Source organism: Canis lupus, chromosome 5, assembly GCF_011100685.1.
Source record: "Canis lupus familiaris isolate Mischka breed German Shepherd chromosome 5, alternate assembly UU_Cfam_GSD_1.0, whole genome shotgun sequence".
NCBI lineage: Eukaryota > Metazoa > Chordata > Mammalia > Carnivora > Canidae > Canis > Canis lupus.
In genome coordinates, this window is record NC_049226.1 from 81,500,119 (window position 1) to 81,506,800 (window position 6,682).

The window sequence follows — 6,682 nt, forward strand, 5'->3', positions numbered from 1 at the left end:
CGCGGACGCCGCGCGGGAAAAGCCTGGCAGCTGCGCCGCGGGGGTCGCCTTCCCCGCGGGAGGACAGGGTGGATACCCGCGGGGCGCACCGCGGCGGGGAGGCCCCGGGTGGCACCAGCGGCTCCGCCTCTCCTCGGCCCGCAGATGCCGCTGCGCCCGCCCGGAACCAGATGAAGCCATTAAGCGGACCGTTAACCGCAGACGAGCCCCGGGACGCAGGCCCCCGTCAAGTAAACAGCGGCTGGAGGGCCGTTCCGCGCGCTCATTTCCGCCTGCGTCCCGGGCGCTCAGCCTGGCGGGCGGGGCGGGCGGAGAGGCGGAGAGGTGGAGAGTCAGCGCTGCGGCGGCAGCTGGGGCCGCGCTCCTCCCCCTGGCCCCTGGGCCATGCCTTGCATTCACTCAGCAAATCCTCGCCGGTAGCCTGCTATCTGCCGAGCACTGGAGATGCAACACTGAGCAAACTGTTTGTTACAAATCTGCAGCCTGGAGAGGTGGGGGTGGGGGGTTGAGGAAAATAACCAAAGAAGTAAATGTGTGTTAGATAATACCTGCTGGGGGCACCTGGGTGGCTCAGTCGCGCATCTGCCTTGGGCTCAGAGCGTGATCCCGGGCTCCTGGGATGGAATCCCGCATCGGGCCCCCCGCAGGGAGCCTGCTTCTCCCTCTGCCTATGTCTCTGCCTCTCTCTCTGTCTCCAATGAATGAATGAATGATCTTAAAAAAAAAAAAAAAGATCATATGTACTGTGTAGATGAAGAAGGGTGAAATAGGAAGTGCCAGTTCCTGAGATGGAAGGTAGGGGCGCCTGGCTGGCTCAGTTGGTGGAGCCTGGGACTCTATCTCAGGGCTGTGAGTTCAAGCCCTGCAATGGGCAAAAAGACAGAAAGAAAGAGAGAGGAAGGAGGGGAAGAAAAAGAAGGAAGGAAGGAAAGAAGGAAGAAAGGAAGGAAGGAAGGAAGAAAAAAAACCACATGCGACAGAAGGTAGGGTTGGAGACTATACAGAATGTGATCTGGAAGGTGTTTCAGTCAGGTCCAACAAGAGACAGACTCCAGATTGGGTGGTTCAAGTCTCAGTGAAGGGACTAAAGGAATGGGCAGGGTTCAGAGAATCAAAAGGGATGTTGAGGCTCCAGGGACCAATAAGAGAGAGGCCTTAGAACTTTGAGGAATGAAGAGCCAAGGGAGGAAATGATGTCATTGATACTTGGGAGTTGGCAGGCAGCTGGAGAGTGGAGGAAGGACTACCTCTCCCAAATGCAGTCGATGTCCTGCCACTCGCTCAATGCCAAGAGCAGGTAAGATGCAGGAAATCTTCAGCATCTTCCTCCTTTTGCCATTCATCTCCTGGTGGGCCAAACCCACCCAGAAGCCTGAGGGCAAGAAAGCTCAGTTGGCACAGTGTGGAGGGGTCATTCTCTCCAGTCATGAGGCAGGAGGGAGAAAGGCAGAAAACGGATGAGGGGTGGGTGCACAATGGGTGATGCCAAGAGGCCTCTCTGAGAAATGGGCATTTGGACAATACCTGAAAGAAATGAAGAAGCAAGTCACACCCAGGATATGAAGGAAGAGCATTCCAGGCAGACAAACCCAGGCAAAGGCCCCGAGGCAGTAGATTACTTGGAACAGAAAAAAAAAAAAAAAAAAAAAAAGCCAGAATGGCTGGGGTAGAGTGACAAGTAGGAAATGAGTCAGAGCTGGGAGGTTGAGGAACAAATCTTGCAGAGCATCATAGGCCATTGTAAGAACTTGGCCTTCTGCTGAGTGGGAGGGAAGGAAGACATTGGAGACTGTGAGCAGAGGAGTGGCATTGAGACCACAGGGAATGGAAGTAGAGGCAGGGAGGTCAACTGGGATCCTACTGCAAACATCAGGCAGAAATTAAACAGCTTGGTTTAGGGTGGAGATCATAGAAGGGATAAAAATTATCAAATTGAAAAGAACCCAGAGGGGTGCCTGGGTGGCTCAGTTGATTACATGTCTGCCTGTCTGCCTTCAGCTCAGGTCATGATCTCTGGGTCCTGGGATGGAGTCAGAGTTGAGGCAGGTAGTTTCCTTGCTCAGTGGAGAGTCTGCTTCTCCCTCTCCTTCTCCCTTCTCACCCCCCTCATGTTCTCTCTATCTCAAATAAACAAATATTTTTTAAAAAAGCAGAAAATAATGTGTTGGCAAGGATGTTGAGAAATTGGAACAGTTGTGCACTGCTGGGAATGAAAAATGGTGCAGCCACTTTGGAAAACAACATGGCAGTTACTAAAAAAATTAAAAATAGAATTTCCATATAATTTAGCAATTCCACTTCTGGGTACATACTCAAAAGAATTGAGAGAAGGGGCTCGAACAGATATTTGAACATCCATGTTCATAGCAGCATTATTTGCAATAACCAAGAGGCAGGAGCAGTCCAAGTGTCCATCCATAGGTAAGTGAATAAACAAAATGTTCATCAGGTACAGAGTTTCAGTTTTGTATGATGAAAAGAATTCTGTGGATGGATGGTGGTGATGGTTGAACAGCAACGTGAATATACTTAATGCCACTGAACTGTATGTCATATGAATTTTACCACGATTTTTAAAGTTACTTTAAAAAAGTGATTATATTCTGGGTTTATTTTAAAGCAATTGCCAGAGTGTGCCTGGCTGGCTCAGTCAGTAGAACATGAGACTCTTGATTTAGGGGTTGAGAGACAGAGTCCCAAGTTGGGCATAAAGATTACTTTAAAAAAATTTTTTTAAAAATAAAGATATTGCCAACAGTAAGACTGACCAAAAGATTGGATATGGGCATGAGAGAAAGAGCAGGTCAAGGATTACTCCAGCGTTTGGGGCCTGAGCAACCAGGAGGAGAGCAGTGCCATTTCTTGAGTTTGGGAAGGTGTGTATGGTAGACACTGTCAGGGTACTGCTCAGATCCTCCCTGGGGTCCCTTTGATGGTTTCTGAGCTCCCCCTTCTTGGCTTCTGTGTGCTGATGCTTCTAGTAGCCTGCACATGTGACTCTCTTCAGAGATCTGCTCATCTGCTATTGGGGTCCCTTTGGCCTTGCAAGGAAGTGCCCAGGGGCTCACTTCCCAGCCCTTAGCCAGTGACCAACTGATACTGTAATAGGGAAGCCCAGCCCCCTTTACCCCTGCCAATTGCCCAGAGGTAATTACATCCAGCATTCCTCTGGGGGTCAGGCTGAAACTACCCTGCGGAGACTGGGCCCGAAATAACACCCTTGCTATTTTATTTTATTTTATTTTATTTTATTTTATTTTATTTTATTTTATTTTATTTTTTTTATTATTTTTTATTTTATTTTATTTTATTTATTTATTTATTTTACCCTTGCTCTTTTAAAATGGACATGGAGCCCAACTCGGGACTTGATCTCAAGACCCTAAGATCAAGACCTGAACTGAGATCCAGAGTCAGATGCTTTATCGATTGAGCCACCCAGGTGCCCCTTCTTTATTATTATTATTATTTTTAAATTATCTTATTGTTTTTTATTTTTTATTCTTTTTAGTAATCTCTACACCCAACATGAGGCCCAAACCCCCAATCATGAGATCAAGAGTTGCATGCTCTTCCGACTGAGCCAACCAGGTGTTCCCCTTCTTGCCTTCTCTATCTTATTTCTCCCACTTCTTTCACTGTTCCTCCTGGGAACCCTTCCTTAGTAAGTCACATGAATCCTTGCCGCAGGGTGAGCTTCTTGGCATCTCATTGCAGGTAGAACAAGTTTGGGATTGGGGGAAGATCAGGACTTCAAATTGGGTTGTATTTAGAGATGCCTGGTAGCGGCATATTGAGGAAGCTGTAGTTGGAGACGTCAGTTCAGGAGAGAGGTCTGGCCTGGGAATATGCGTTTGTCATGATGGGAAAGCATCAATACTGGGGGCAATCTGTGGGGAAAGACTTGCCTACGTAGCACCCTGAGCCTCTGGGGCTTTCCCATGTCAGACAGAGCTGGGCCGTCAACACTGAGATGTTTGTACTGTCCCTGACACCCTCCACACAGAGCCAAGAGTCTTTCACTCTTTTTTTTTTTTAATTAATTATTTATTTATGATAGTCACACAGAGAGAGAGAGAGAGAGAGAGAGAGAGAGGCAGAGACATAGGCAGAGGGAGAAGCAGGCTCCATGCACCGGGAGCCCGACTTGGGATTCGATCCCGGGTGTCCAGGATCGCGCCCTGGGCCAAAGGCAGGCACTAAACCGCTGCGCCACCCAGGGATCCCTCACTCTTTTTTTTAAGTCTTTCACTCTTTGCTCGCTCTTTCTTTTTTTCTTTCTTAAAGATATTATTTATTTATTTAGAGAGTGTGGGCGAAGGGGAGGGGCAGAGGGAGAAGGAGAGGGAGAGAGAAACCCAAGCAGACTTCACATCAAGTGTGAAGCCCAACAAAGGGCTTGACCCCACGACCCAAGCTGAAACCAAGAGTCAGATGTTGAACTGACTGAGCCACCCAGGCAACCTCACTCTTTGCTTTTTCAAAAAGAAGTGCACAAAATGAGAGAGCAAAGAAAAAGAAATGCAAGAAAAGGAAACTTTTCCCTGATTAAAAAAACAGAAGCACTTTTTCTGTGCTTCTTGTCTGCACTTCCCATTTAAACTCATGTTCCTGGGGCGCCTGGGTGGCTCAGTCAGTTAAGCATCTGCCTTCTGTTCAGGTCATGATCCTGGGGTCCCAGGATCGAGCCCGGCATCGGGCACCCTGCTCAGCAGAGAGTCTGTTTCTCCCTCTTCCTCTGCCCCCACCTCAACTCATGCTCTCTCACTCAGTCTCCCAAGTAAATAAATAAAATCTCTTAAAAAAATAAACTCATGCTCTTTACGGTGGTGTGGAATCTGTGGCATTGTTACTCTGTCTTTCTCCCTTACTCTCCAGCACCTCTTTTCTCCCTCCTTGGAAGCTCCTTGGGATCAGGGATTAGTACTGTCAGATTATAACTTCTGCAGATTCCCCACGGCACCCACCCAGGAAAAGGCCTGTGTGGTACTGAAGTTAGGGTTGGCAGACAAGGGTCTGAAGCTTGCCTCTAAAGACGACTTCCCGGATGACCTAGGGTGAGTTATTTAATCCCTCAAAGCCCTCTGCAGCTAGTTGTTCCTGTTATCCCTAACTGAACTCCTGACCTGCTCCTACAAACCTGCTCCTCTTACAATTTGTCCATCTCAGCAAAAGGCAATAGCATCCTTCCCACCTGAGGTGTCTTTCGCTCCCTGACTCATCTTATACATGCTCACTCTGCTTTTCCAGCACTCACCTCCCTTGTGCTTCTCAGAACACACCAGGTGTGGCCTGTCTCCAGCCTTTGCAGCTGTGCTTCCCTCTATTGGGTCATCCTTCCCAAAGATGTTCACCTGCTTCTCTTCCTCATGCCTTCAGGTCTCTGCTCAGGTGTCACTCCTTAGAGAGCATTTGCCTTTTTTTGCCCTTTACCTTGCTTTATTTTTTCATAGCACTTATCATACCCTGATTTATTAGTACATATATATTTTTTCCTCTGAGAGGCAACACACAGTAATGATTAAGAGCAAGGACTCCAGGGGTGCCTGGGGGGGCTCAATCAGTTAAGCATCCGACTCTTGATTTCAGCTCAGATTTTATTTATTTATTTATTTATTTATTTATTTATTTATTTATTTATTTGAGAGAGAGAGAGAGAGGGAACACAAGCAGGGGGAGTGGCAGAGGGAGAGGGAGAAGCAGACTCCCCACTGAGCAGGGAGCCCAACCCTGAGATCTTGACCTGAGCCAAAGGCAAACACTTAACTGACTGAGCCACCCAAGTGCCCCTCAGCTCAGGTCTTGATCTCAGGATCATGAGTTCATGCCCTGCATTAGACTCCATGCTTGGTGTGGAGCCTACTTTAAAAAAGGGCAGGGGGCACCTGGGTGGCTCAGTTGATTAAGCAACTGACTTTGTCTCAGGTTATGATCTCAGGGTCCTGGGATGGACACTGTGTTGGGCTCCCTGCTCAGTGGGGAGTTTGCTTCTCCTTCTCCCTCTGCTCCTCCCCTTGCTCGTGCTTGCTCCACTTCTCTCACAAGTAAATAAATTAAAAATCTTAAAAAAAAAAAAAAAAAAAAAAGCAAGGACTCCAAAGTCATACTGTCTGGCTTTAAATCCTGAATCCAGCTCTCCTGATCTATGAGATCTTAGGCAAGTGACTTCCAACTCCCTTGTGCTCCAGTATGCTGATCTATAGAATGAGATAAGCAAAATAACACCTTCCTCATAGATTATGAGCCACTACTTATAAAACACTTTATTTTTTTTTAAAGATTTTATTTATTCATGAGAGACAGAGACACAGGCAGAGGGAGAAGCAGGCTCCTCACAGGGAGCCTTAATGGGACTTGATCCCGGGTCTCCAGGATCACACCCTGGACCAAAGGCGGATACTCAACCACTGAGCCACCTGGGCATCCCTATAAAACACCTTAGAACATGATAAACCTAAGTGTTTGTTAAACTGTGTTTATTGTCCCTCTTCCCTCATGGAGTATATCCTCTATGAAAGATAAGGGTTTTTGTCTTTCTTCACTGTTGTAGCCTAAATGCACAGAACAGCCTAGCATAAAATATCAAATACATACTGAATGGATGAAATCAACAGGATGTAACTGACAAACATCTGACAGGGTGCTAGATGCATAGTAGAAGCAAAACCAGTGTGGGTTGCCT